This window comes from Neofelis nebulosa, chromosome 2 (genome assembly GCF_028018385.1).
Source record: "Neofelis nebulosa isolate mNeoNeb1 chromosome 2, mNeoNeb1.pri, whole genome shotgun sequence".
Lineage (NCBI taxonomy): Eukaryota > Metazoa > Chordata > Mammalia > Carnivora > Felidae > Neofelis > Neofelis nebulosa.
The window spans coordinates 154,797,019-154,811,060 of record NC_080783.1 but is presented as its reverse complement, the minus strand read 5'-3'; the positions used below and the strand labels follow the sequence as shown (position 1 = coordinate 154,811,060).

The following is a 14,042-nucleotide window of genomic DNA, read 5'->3' as shown; positions in this document are numbered from 1 at the left end:
AAACCCTCCACTTTAACAGTTTAGATACTAATAAATGTAGAACCAAATGCATATTTAACTGTATGATATTTCATTTGTGGGACATCCAAATGGAATGAGTTTTACTCTTTTGATAAGGCAGGAAATGTTCCCAGAGTAAGGAGGTATAAGAAATCATATATGTCTCTAATTTGAAGACTAAAATAATATTTGTGGCATCATCACAGCTGACATATCTTGGCATACTCATAACCTATATTTACTAATTTTAATTTTTTATAGGAAAGTTTTAATATTCCAGCCTAGGAATGCCTCACGCCCTCACTCCTCCAGTAGATATGAGATGCCTAATGATAAAGAATATGTATTTGGCTTTGTCACAGAACCTTCTCTGTTGAGCCAATCTTCATAAATACCTTGTGGATTAACTTACTTATACACACTAAGCATTTAAGGGTTTGATGATATTCAATGTTATGGTTTCCACTATACATGGTTGATTATTTTACACAAACCTTTTTTATTCATTCATTCATTCATTCATTCATTCATTCACACATGGTTATTGTCTGTTCACAACTTGCCAGACACTAAAGAACTAGTAATATCATGATGGGGGAAAAGGGTACAGGAGAAGGAGAGATATGAGCTCTTCCTTTACAGAGTTTGTTTTAAGTAAGGGAATTAGAGGTTGAGGAAACAATTTCATAGACATTAAATCAATTACAATTTTATAAGTGTTAAGAAGGGATGAAAGATTTATTAGGTTATTTTTATGAAACCAGGCCCTCACTTAATCTGGAAAGGCTCTTCTAGATTGTGATTGAGTGAAAAAACACAAAACCGTGTGAGATAGAGAGCCTAAGTGAGGGAAAACGTCCCGGCACAGGCAATATCATGTATAAAACATCTGCCACAGAGATAACTATCCGTATATCAACAATGACAGTTTCCCCTACTGTAATGTGCAATCTTCATTAGACATAGCCCTGACTGGAAAGGGAGTGTTTCTTAGGCTTTTTTTGCATCCACCAGTGGTTATGGGCCTAACTCCCATCCAAGGAGTTTGATGAAAATGGTGTGTATCATTTCTTTTCTATGGTTGGCCCCTGGGTGGGAAGGAGCCCAAGTATCTGAAATATCACATGAAAGAAAGTCACCTGACTGCAAGAAACACCCCTATATTTTAAATATTATTTTTAATTATTTTTAGTTTTTCAATGTTTATTTTTGAGAGAGAGAGTCAGAGAGAGCATGAACAGGGGGAGGGCAGAGAGACAAGGAGACACAGAATCCGAAGCAGGCTCCAGGCTCCGAGCTGTCAGCACAGAGCCCGATTTGGGGCTTGAACTCACAAACTGAGATATCATGACCTGAGCCAAAGTCAGATGCTAAACCAACTGAGCCACCCAGGCACCCCTAAAATATTATTTTTGAAAGTATAGCTGAAATACATAGTCCTTTATGATTTTCACAGATAAAGACCACCAAAACTAAACTCACAGTCCAAAGTCATAAAAGTTTAATAAAAGTGGCACCACAAGTGCTGTTCAGCAGAATGAAACAGGAGAATTAAACCTCTACATTTTTCAGATAGTTTACAAAGATTTGAAGAAAAATTAAATTAGGTAATGTACAAGTAAAAATTACATAATCATTGAATTAAAACAACAACAACAACAACAAAACAGAACTGTGAGGAGAACTGTCAAACATGGAAGATATGCATCACAGAAATCCAAAAGATTCAAATTCAAAAGAAAAGACAGAAGCTATAAGACAAGGAGGATAGAATAGAAATGTCTCAAATTTTTCTAATATGATCCACAGAAGACAATAGAAAATATGAGGGCAATACTGGCAAATACAGTGAATGAGAATTTGACAGAATTGATGAAAAAGAATACTTTGGCTCAGGAAATACATGTCCTTCCATGAAAAATAAACAATAGGAAATCTGCACCAAGATACATTATAAACATATTTTAAAATATCAAGTGCAGGAAGAAAAACTTAAAAGTAACTAAAAAGACAAGAAAAATTACTTACAAAATCTGCAACATCACAATGAATATAAGTAGACAGTGGAATAATATCCTCAAGGTCCTGAGAAAAGGGTGGTGGGAGGAGAAAGCTATCAAATTAGGATTAGATACCAAGCTAAACTATCACTAAAGATTTTAGAAGAAATTAAGACATTTGAGACAAAGAACTTGCCACTAACCTATCCTCGCTGAAGGAAATCTTACAAGATTATTTCACAATGATAAACTGGATCAGAAAAGGAAAATCTGAGATTAAAAAAAGAAAGAAAGAAAGAAAAAAAGGTAGGCTATGAAATTGAGAAATATATGAATAACTCTAAAGAAATGTTGACTATATGATATAGTTTAAATAATAGTAATATGAGGATAATAAATCAAGGTGGACTAAAATTATATCTCATACCTGACAATAATTCTATAAGAAGGAGAAGGAACAGGGTGCCTGGGTGGCTCAGTCAGTTAAGCGCCCTACTTCAGCTCAGGTCATGATCTCACAGTCTGTGAGTTCGAGTCCCGTGTTGGGCTCTGTGCTGACAGCTCAGAGCCTGGAGCCCGCTTTGGATTCTGTGTCTCCCTCTCTCTCTGCCCCTCCCCTGCTCATGCTCTGTCTCTCTCTGTCTCAAAAAATAAATAAAAACATTTAAAAAAACTTTTTTAAAATAAAAAAATAAATAAAAGAAGGAGAAGGAACAGATTCCAATTAAAATATTCTAAGCCAGTTACATTGAAACTACATTCCACGATTAGTACCAGTCCACAAACTATCTTGTACTGATCTGTGACAAGAAATACACTGAAATTGAGAGTAAGAGTTTAGAAACTTTAAAAGCATTTTGACAGAATAATTTTATGTCTGTTAAATCTAGTAGTAATCAAAAGATAGGCTTGCATTTAGTGTACATTTTATCATTTCACTCTTCTTGTAACATGTGCCCATTTTATTTTACTGATCTATTAGTCCATGAAGAATTGGAAAATTTGAAAAAAAAAATATTTACCACTGACAGCTTGAGAAGTATTATTCTCAAGTCCTGTATGTTTGGGGAAGGAATAGAGAAATTATCTTGAGACAGAAGAAGATCAAATAAATATAAAAATCCAATGGGTAATCACTAAAAGATTAAAAATAATCAAGTAGCAGGAAAATGCAGAGTTAAAAATAAAAATATTTCTTATGTGACAACATAAGAAAATTAAAAAGAAAGAAAAATAAGTATTGAAAAGGGAAGATAAGAGGGAAATATAAAATTCAAATATATTGAATTGGGAGTTTAAATGAAATGTAAATACAAATGAAAAAACTGTATTTCACTGGCATATTTCACAACAGATTTAAAAGACAAAACAAAATCCAGTTTTATGCTGTTAGTAAGCAATCTAACATAGCAAAATGCAGAGGGCTGGCAAGTAAAAGGATGGATAGAGGCAAAAAGAACAGGCAAAGACCTAGTAAGCAAATGCTGGTATGGCTTTTTTAAGGCACAATGGAATTTTTAGGCATAGGAGTAGTCACTATATATTGATAAAGATTAAAATTCACCAGAAAGAAGTTTACAAGATAATATACACCATAGAGATATTATCAACATTAAATGTTTATAGTAAGAGAGAAAGATTGCCCCTTAATAAGCCTAGCATCCCACTTAAGATGTTAGAAAAAATAGAATAGACCTAAATACTATATGAAGAAATAAAATATAAAGATAACAGAGAATAGTGATAATGAAAACAAAATAGAAATGATCAATAAAGCCTTTATTTAGTAATTTGTAAGGACTAATAAAATGAAAAAAAAATATTTAGGACTGATCAAGAAAAATATAGAGAAAGATAAAACAATAGTTCTAGAAGCTAAAAGGAGATCAAAACACAGATCCAGTTGAGGATTTCTAAATGATGAAAGAATCCTATGGACAACTTCAGGTAAAGAAATTGTTAAATTAGAAGCAACATTCCACTCCTGCCCCCCAACATGCACACATACATACAATTACTACAAAGTGTCTCAAGGGAAAAAAAAAAAAAAGAAAAGAAAAATTTGAGTAGACCTTTAACCATTACAAAATTGAATCAATAGAAACAGTAGTAATACAACTATACTCTATACCCTGCAAAATCCATCAGGCCCAGAAAATTTTGTAAGAGATATCTATTGAATGCCAAACATTTATAATCCTTGAAGAAAAAAAAAAGATTATCTTTTAATTTCAATAATAAAAGATTCTAAAATTCTAAAGAGAGTATAAGCAAAATTTAAGACATTACTATATTTTGAAAAAACTAATCATGAACAACTATCCCAGAAATGTTAGGGTAGTTTACCACTAAGAGATCAATAAATGTAATTCACCATAACATCAGATTAAAGTAGAAAACACATATTGTGATTTCAATAGGTATAGAAAAATCTTCCAGTGAAACTTAATAATATTCATAATAAGACATCCTGCTATTTTAGTAATAAAAGGCAATCTCCTTAAATGGCTTCTACCAAAATTGACATCCACATCATACTTAACATCGATATGTCAGAAGCCTCTCTTTAATATTAGGAAAAATAAGACTGTATATAGCTATAGGTAGTATGTGGTCCTTCATTTTAACATAAAAACAAAAGAATCCAATATAAAATGCGCAAGATTTCCAAACTACAATTCAAAGAACCCTTGAATGGTCAATAAATAATTTTTAAAAATGATGAACATGATGAAATATAGGTTTCAGTAAAACCCATTATATGGACAAACATTTAATAACCCATGTGGACTATGACATGAGGCACTGCCCACATCACCCTAAAGAATGAAGGACTTTTAGGGGCGCCTGGGTGGCGCAGTCGGTTAAGCGTCCGACTTCAGCCAGGTCACGATCTCGCAGTCAGTGAGTTCGAGCCCCGCGTCGGGCTCTGGGCTGATGGCTCGGAGCCTGGAGCCTGTTTCCGATTCTGTGTCTCCCTCTCTCTGCCCCTCCCCCGTTCATGCTCTGTCTGTCTCTCTCTCTCCCAAAAATAAATAAAAAACGTTGAAAAAAAAATTTAAAAAAAAAAAAAAAATGAAGGACTTTTAGTCCCTCAGCTACAGGAAACACTGCCAAGGGAAAGCATGCAGCTGTCAGCTTCCTTCAAGGAAGCTGAGGGAATGCATCAACTGAAGAGAACTGCCTCATCCAACTTCAAATCTAGAAACCAATGACAGACCTATGCAAGAGTATAATGGCTTGGATTCTTAGTTCCAACTCAAGACATGTGTAAAGAGTTACATCAGCTTCTGATTTCTTAGTCAGGTTGTTTGGGGCCTCTTAAAACTGAATCACAACTCTTCCCCATCCCCATTGTCCTGCCTTCACCTTCACAAGGATTAAGCCTGGGTGTACTCCCTAAAACACTTCCTGCTTCCTAATCCCGCTATTTCCAGGGACTCCAACCCAATAGTGGTGTGTGCCCAGGCAGTGTCTGAAAATGGAGATGATGGAATGGGATTTGAGAAATGCATTGTCCGCCATCTGGCTGGTAACAAAACCTCCATCCCATCACTGGAGGTGAGGGTAACATAACCCCAAGTACAGGTACCAGTGCAATTGCCAGAACATTCATAAGATATACCCCTCCTCAAAATTTGCCCTTAACTCTCCTAGTGAGCACTAAGCCAATAAACTTAAGGTGGAGGTAACAACATGACCAAAATGGGACAGGTCAGAGCTGATAAGGGTGGAAAATGACCATACCTAAATGGAACTGCAGGACCTAGTCAACAGTCAGGAAAGCAGACATGAAACTGAATTTGATGGGTACATAGTTAAGAAGACAGAACATAAGCAAATTTGTATAACCCTTTAAAAAACACATTTATAAGAAAGTCAAAAAATTTCTATTTTTATATTTTGAGGCTCATGAGGGGTACACCACTATATCAAGTGAATAATTCATTTTCATCAACATACCATAATCATGCGATTTTATGGTTAACTTCAGAAATAATATCCCTTAAAAATTCAAAATAATTTATACCCCATTAATTTATATCTCACTAAGGTGGTTTATAATATATCATAGTGAAATCAACCATTGGCATCCATAAGAAAATAAATATTTCAGAAAGACATACATTGAAAATGCTCCAGAATGGGTAAAGAAGATGTGGTATATATATACAATGGAGTATTACTCGGCAATCAAAAAGAATGAAATCCCTGGGAATGCAAGCTGGTGCAGCCACTCTGGAAAACAGTATGGAGGTTCCTCAAAAAACTAAAAATAGAACTACCCTATGACCCAGGAATTGCGCTATTAGGCATTTATCCAAGGGACACAGGTATGCTGTCTCGAAGGGACACATGCACCCCCATGTTTATAGCAGCACTATCAACAATAGCCAAAGTATGGAAAGAGCCCAAATGTCCATCGATGGATGAACGGATAAAGAAGATGTGGTATATATATACAATGGAGTATTACTCGGCTTTCAAAAAGAATGAAATCTTGCCATTTGCAACTACGTGGATGGAACTGGAGGGTATTATGCTACGTGAAATTAGTCAGAGACAGACAAATATCATATGACTTCACTCATATGAGGACTTTAAGAGACGAAACAGATGAATATAAGGGAAGGGAAACAAAAATAATATAAAAACAGGGAGGGGGACAAAACAGAAGAGACTCATAAATATGGAGAACAAACTGAGGGTTACTGGAGTGTTTGTGGGAGGGGCATGGGCTAAATGGGTAAGGGGCACTAAGGAATCTGCTCCTGAAATCATTTTGTACTATATGCTAACTACTTTGGATGTAAATTTTTAAAAATAAAAAATAAAATTAAAAGAAAATAATCCATAATGCTGTCCAATCATAAAGCTAGATTTTGTTTTTTAAAGATAGGTTAAAAGTAGTAACATTTTGCTTAATTGTTGGCTGATCTTTTTTAATTACTCATTTTTCTACCCTAACTTTCATGACAGTATATAAATACTAGTAACAAAAGAAGCAAAAAACAAATGCCCCATTTAAAAGGAAATGAAAGACATTTCAAACTTTTTATTTAGAGATCAATTATACTCAGTTTTTAATACTACTTTGCTTTATCATGAAGATAGGCTACATTTCTAGTTTTTCTACCCTTCAAATAACCAGAATCTGGAACACTGCAAGATCAGAAATTTTAATGAGAATGGGAACAGAATGAAGATTAGCAATTGTATGCACTTGAAATGTATTTGTATCTTGGTTGAATATGAGAAAAATAAATGATATTTCTGTAGAACCACACCAGAGAGATGGTGGACTAAAGGAAGAGTCATCTCAAGGTTCTCTTTGATTACCGTCTCAGAGAAAATTCTATGTAGCAGGCAGGCGTTCTTGACTAAAACAAGACTCCAACTGACTTTGCCATGGATAATGGTGAGAAAGTCCAAAGGGAGGGAATTTAGTGCCAAATAAAGAAACATGTGAAATACATGTTTGGTGTTAGATTATTCCTGAAAATGGATTTTTATATTATAGTAAGATCCCTGTATTATTCTGGCAATTCAGCATGACAGAAAGAAAACAGACTCTGAAGTGAGAAGACCTGTAATCTATACCCTTCTGGATAATTTATTCTGCAAGTGACTCCACCTCATATATTAACTGAGTTTCAGTACATCACTTATAAAGTATGCCCTACGACTTAGAATCTACTTTCTAAGTTTCTGGAAAGGGATCACAAATTACAAAACAAGCTGAAATAGTATTTCCTGTATATGTAGTGTCAGTGAGATTCTGTACCTGAAGTAAATTTCATATCATAAAAGCACCAATACTTTTTATTTGCTTTTATTGCCTTCTTTTCATACCACTGGTGAGGAGAGATTTCTACCCTATGGCCACAGAGGTGGCCCAAACACATGACACCTGACACTGGACAGATGTTACTGATAGTTTATTATTCACATATACTCACAGTCCAAGAGGACACCATAAGCTGTGAAGGGCAATGCAGAAGTTGTATCTGGAAACAGGGTGAACAACCAGGGACTTGTTGGAGGCAGGCTCTGGAGGATCAAGAAGGTCAGGTGACACATTGGTTCCTGTGGGAGGATGTGATTCGCCTGTCTGAATAACTCAGTGGTCCCCAATAAGTGATCTTTTTAAGAGAAATTTTCTCCTTTGGATGAAATAGAGGATGCTTCTTTTCATGGTAAATCTTTTGCAACAATAACCAGCGTATTTAATTTTCTAAATACTTCTGAAATCCATTCAAAATTAGGCTCAGCTGTCTTGAAAACTTTTATTATTGATTTAATATGCAAGATTTCCCTCAAAAAGTCTTTTAATGTTAGAACTTGGCAGTTTAAATGGGAAATGTTTTCCCTTCAATGATCCCTACTCCCTATTTCATAGATAACTAAATATCCATTATGATAACTAAATATTCCTCATCGATGGATTTGCCATTAGGTTTTTGTGTTTGTTTGTTTTGCAAAACATTTTAAAACATTTTTAAGGAGATGGGCATTGTTAATCCTCTACTTACTTTTATGCTATTCAGTTATACTTCTGAATCAATTATACCATACTTTTATCTCACTAGAAATGTTTTTCATGGATATACTACCAGTTCAAAACAATGTTTGGCAGAACTGTAGTCATTGCTTCTAATCATGAAAGGATTAAATCTAAAGTTTTCAGACTTATGGATCACTCATGATACTTTCTTATTGCTGCTGCTTTTTTTATAGCATTGGCCTAAAACGAATCAATTTGGCATGGCATTCTGTTCATTATTAGAGATGTCACATGTCCACGTTGTCCATTACGTTGAGATTTACAGTAAGAAAGGATTTAAAATGTGGGTTCACAAATCACATCCCTTGCAACTGGAGTTCATTTCTAATTTGTTTGTTATTACCTAATGTTTGTGAAAATGTGTTTTTCTTCCACTATAAAGCACTATACAGAGTTCTTCACTATACATCCTTGATTTTATTGTTCTCTTCCTCAATGCCATTTTTTTCTTTCTAAAAAGTTCCACTGTATTATTTTTCTATATTGATCCCTTATGCTATGAACTCAACTAGCCATTTTATCCATCTCTTAATCAATCATTTCTGAACCTAATGAATTAGTCATTGGAACTTCCCAGACATAGTTAAGAGGATCCCTTTGCCCCTTAATTTCCAAAGTATAATTGTGTACTTTTTTTGTTAACATTCGGAAAACATGATATTTGGAAGAGAATAACATTTGTGTTTGCAGTATTTGTCAGTATTTTCCTTCTAAAATTAAAGAAAAATATATTCATACAAAAGAAAGCTGTCAAATGCACTAAAATTAATGAAAACAAATATTTTTCCTTTCATGTTTTACAGGTAAACAATGCATATGCATGTGTGATTATACTTAAGCATTAGAGTACCCAATGTTTTATTCTTCCCTATTTTTACAGTTGTCTAAAATTCTAGATTAAACCAGATATTTAAATTGTGATATCCCTAATTATTCATGTGTACTCAGAGACACCATTTGAGAGGGAAAAGAAGTGTCAAATTGTACCCCAATATTTACTGTCACTGGGTATGGCATGCTCTGTGATGAATGGGAGGCAAATTATGCTTACAGTGCTAATTCTCACAAACCCAGGTATAATAGAGGGTGTCTGGTCAATACATTATATATAATAAAAGAAGTCAATGAAAAAAGAGTAGCAAAATTTTTAGGAATGCAGAGTCTTACAAGTGGAAAGGATGATACAAAATATGGAGGCCTATTGCCACCCAAGAAGAGAAAGATTAAAGTTTCGTTGAGCCCAAAATGTTGATATTTGAAGAATCATGTTAAGAAAAATAATATAAAACTAGAATTACAAAATTAACCTCAGGTCCTTTGAACCCACTGGTGAGGTTAAGATGATAGAGCATAAGCTTCATTAGCTTCACAATGAATCTACCACTGTATGCAAAAATATCACATATAAAATTCCAACATTCATGACTGGATACATTTAATTAAAAGCTGGGACTTATGTTGACTCCAAATCTGCCTTGTTTAGAATGTTTATGCATCATCCTGTGGAAGTACTAAGAACATTTATTCCTTCCTCATGATAATCCTTTAAATGTTTGAATTAAACTGCAAACAAAAGCTTTGTCTGTTTTCTTTTTCACTCAGAGCCAAATACTCTGATTCCCTCCATTATTATTTATGTTATATACATTCACAATTTCTCTGAATTCTTCTAATTTGACATTATTCTTCTCGATATATAGGATACACACCATATACAACTCAATAAGTGTTAACATAGTAACAGTTCTGCTTTCCACTCCTATGTTATGGATTTCAGACTTCCACCCTCAATGCCACTACAATGGACAATAATGACATCATCTTAAGGTAATTCTAGAGCAAACTAACATCTGAGAATTTGTCCCAGTGTTAGGAGATTTTATAATGCTTTAGTGTTAAGCTCTTTAATTGTTTAATGCATACACTGATCCTTAAAGAAAAAACCCATTTCTAGATCCAATCCTGTGGCTGAACAGTGCTACCTTTTTGAAATATTCTTCAGTGCTTCTGTTTAGGCATTTAAAGATCCCCTTGAATGCAAATGACTTGAATGCAAATGCCGATCCCTCTTCTTAGAGTAAGTTTAAAGCGATGTTTTCACAGTTTGCAATGAGTGCAGTTTATTAACATAGAATTGTACTGAATTTATAAATGTACTTTAAAAGTAAATATTATTTTTTGTGGTACTCACTTTAGCCTGAGGCATATTTGAGCTATTATAGATGGCATGCCACGATCTTTCAATCATTGGTGGGAATGAACAATGTAATTTAAAAATCATGACTATTTCTCCGTTTAATATATGGAAATGATAGAACAGGACAATCAAAATAAGAATGGAGGTCTATTTTGAAATATGCTTGTCTAGAAATCAACCTAAAGACTGAAAGAATAGACTCTACAACTAAATGGAGAGAAGAGATCACACTAAAGAAAGTAGGAAGTACAGAGATATGTGTCAGGGAGGTAATGGATCACAGGTGCTGAGGAAAGGGACCCAGGGTCCTGGAGAAGGGGGACAGGGGGAAGGAGGGGGAGGGAGAGAGACAGAGAGAGACAGAGAAAAGAGCATACAGGGGAAACAAAAGGAGAACATTTCCCCAAAAGCCATTGGCTTGGAAAACGAAAGGGGCTGAATTTCATGAGTTCTTGCAAACCGTGTGGCTTAAAGCCTGGAGTTTTAAAGGTCAGCAAGTTTGGCTGGGATAGATCCTGAAGGACACTGTGCTGCTCCTGAAGAAGAGCCAGGCAGACAACCCAGGGGAAGCATGGTCTAGCATGGGAACAGTGACCTCCAAAACACCTGGAGCAGATGGGAAGAGATTATTTGGTCTTCTGGGAGCACATCCCTAAGAGGCAGCATTCACAGAGACACCTCTCTGGGAACAAAGGAGCTGACTGGTGCCACTTCTATCCCCCACCCTACAGCATAAACACAGAGCCACCTGTAGGAAGGAGCATGGGATTGACACTGGCAGCCTAACTTGCTTACACTAAGCCCTATCCTCCTACACTCTGGCAGCATTGTCCTTCTCAGTCAAGCCTGTCTCAGTCTCCGCATGGTAGGCCCCTCCCTCAGAAGATCAGCACACACTTATGTCGCACCATGTCTTGATCAGAGAGTTCTGCAGGGCCTCAGCTCTGGTGCAAGCAGTGTCAGGTCTCATTTTATAAGTTGACCAGAGCACACCTGGTTATAACTCACCACATTCAGGCCAGGGACCAAATATTGCCCACAGCAGACAAGGAGAGCTTCTACAGACAACTGGTCTAAAAACAGAAGAGCCAAAACACAACAGCAAAGAGCAAGCAGCACACACATGAGACACTCCCTGAAGTTCCAGGTTCTGGGCAATACATGACGTCTTTTTGATAAGGCCATTACTTTCAGGAACAGGAGACATAACTGGCTTTGCTAACACAGAGAAGAAAGCAAGGACAGAGATACATGACAAAACAGTATATTTTAACCCAAATGAAAGAACAAGATAAGGCTATGGCCAGAATCTAAGCAAAACAGATAGAAGTAACATGTCTGGTGGAGAATTTAAAGCAACAATTATAAAGATACTCACTGGGCTTGAGAAAAGAAGATATAAGTGAGACCCTTACCACAGGTATAAAAGAATTAAAAAAAAAAAAAAAGATCAATCAGAGATGAAGAATACAATAAGCGAGATTGGAAATAGGCTTGATGCAATGAACAGCAGGCTGGAAAAGCAGAGGAAATAATTCATGACCTAGAAGACAAAATAATGGAAAATAATGGGGCTGAAAAAAAAGGAGAAAGAAGAATTATGCAACACGAGAATAGACTTAGGAAACTCAGTGACTCCATCAAAAGAAGTAACATTTATATTATAGGAGTCTCAGAAGAAGAGAAGAAGGGATAGAAAATTTATTTATTTAAATAGGTAATAGCAGAAAACTTCCCTAATCTGAGGACAGACATCCAGATTCAAGAGGCACAAGGAACTCTCATGAAAATCAGCAAAAGCAGCAGGCAACACCAAGACATATTGTAATTAAATTTGCAAAATATAGGGATAAAGAAAAAAAATCTTAAAACCAGCAAGGCAAAAGAAGTCCTTAATTTATGAAGGGAAACCCATAAGGTTAGCTGGAGATTTCTCAACAGAACCTTGGCAAACTGGAAGGGAGTGGCATGATATATTCAAAGTGATGAATGGGAAAACTCTGCAGCCAAGATTCCTCTATCAAGCAAGGCTATCATTCAGAAGATAAGGAGAGATAAAGAGTTTCCCAAATGAACAAAAACTAAAAGGAGTTTGTGACCATTAAACCAGCCCTGCAAGAAATATTAAAGGGGATTCTGAGTGCAAAGGAGTAATCAACAGTGACAAAGACAAAAAAGGATCAGAGAAAATCTCCAGAACAATGACAAAACAAGTAATAAAATGGCAATAAATACACATCTGTCAATAATTACTTTGAATATAAATGGACTAAATGCTCAATCAAAAGATATTGGATATCAGAATGGATAAAAAAAAACAAAAAACAAAACAAACAAAAAACAAAAACAAAGTCCACCTACATGTTCCCTGCAAGAGATTCATTTTAGACCTAAAGATACTTGCAGATTGAAAGAGAGGGGGTGGAGAAACATTTTTCATGCAAATGAGTGTCAAAAGAAAGCTAGAATAGCAATACTTACATAGGACAAGCTAGACTTTAAGACTGTAAAAAGAGACAAAGGGCATTATATAATCATAAAGGAGGCAATCCACAAAAACATATAACAATTTTAAATATTTATGCACCCAACAGGAGAGCAACCAAATATACAAAACAATTAGTAACACACATAAAATAACTAATTGATAATAACACAATAGTGGGGACTGTAACACCCCACTGACATCAATGGAGAGATTATCTAAACAGAAAATAAACAAGAAAATAATGTCTTTGAATGACACACTGCACTGGATGGACTTAACAGATATATTTAGAGCATTCCTTCCTAAAACAACAGAATACACATTCTTTTCAAGAGTACATGGAACATTCTTCAGAATAGATCACATATTAGGTCACAACAGGCCTCAACAAATAACAAAAGGATTGAAATCATACCAACTACCTTTTCTGACCACAACGCTATGAAATAGAAGTCAACCACAAGAAAAAAAATTTGGAAAGACCAAAAATACATGCCCCTAAACAATGAATGAGTCAAGCAGGAAATCAAAAAAGAAATTTAAAAAAAATACATGAAAACAAATGAAAATGAAAACACAAAGGACCAAAACCAATGGAATGCAGCAAAAGTGGTCCTAGGAGAGAAGTATATGGCAATATGGGCCCACATAAAAGGAAAGAAAAATCTCAAATAAACACCCTAACCTTATACCTAAAGAAGCTAGAAAAAAGACAACAAAAGATGCTTACTGCCAGCAGAAGGAAGGAAATAATAGAGATTACAGCAGAAATAGATTATATAAAAACTAAAA

At 35.2% G+C, this 14,042-nt stretch overlaps 1 long non-coding RNA gene across 1 annotated transcript in view; it reads right to left on the bottom strand.

The window, feature by feature from the left end:
- Positions 1–14,042, bottom strand: part of LOC131504502 (uncharacterized) — a 393,302-nt gene that overhangs the window by 308,724 nt on the left and 70,536 nt on the right. The gene's annotated exons all lie outside the window — the stretch shown is intronic.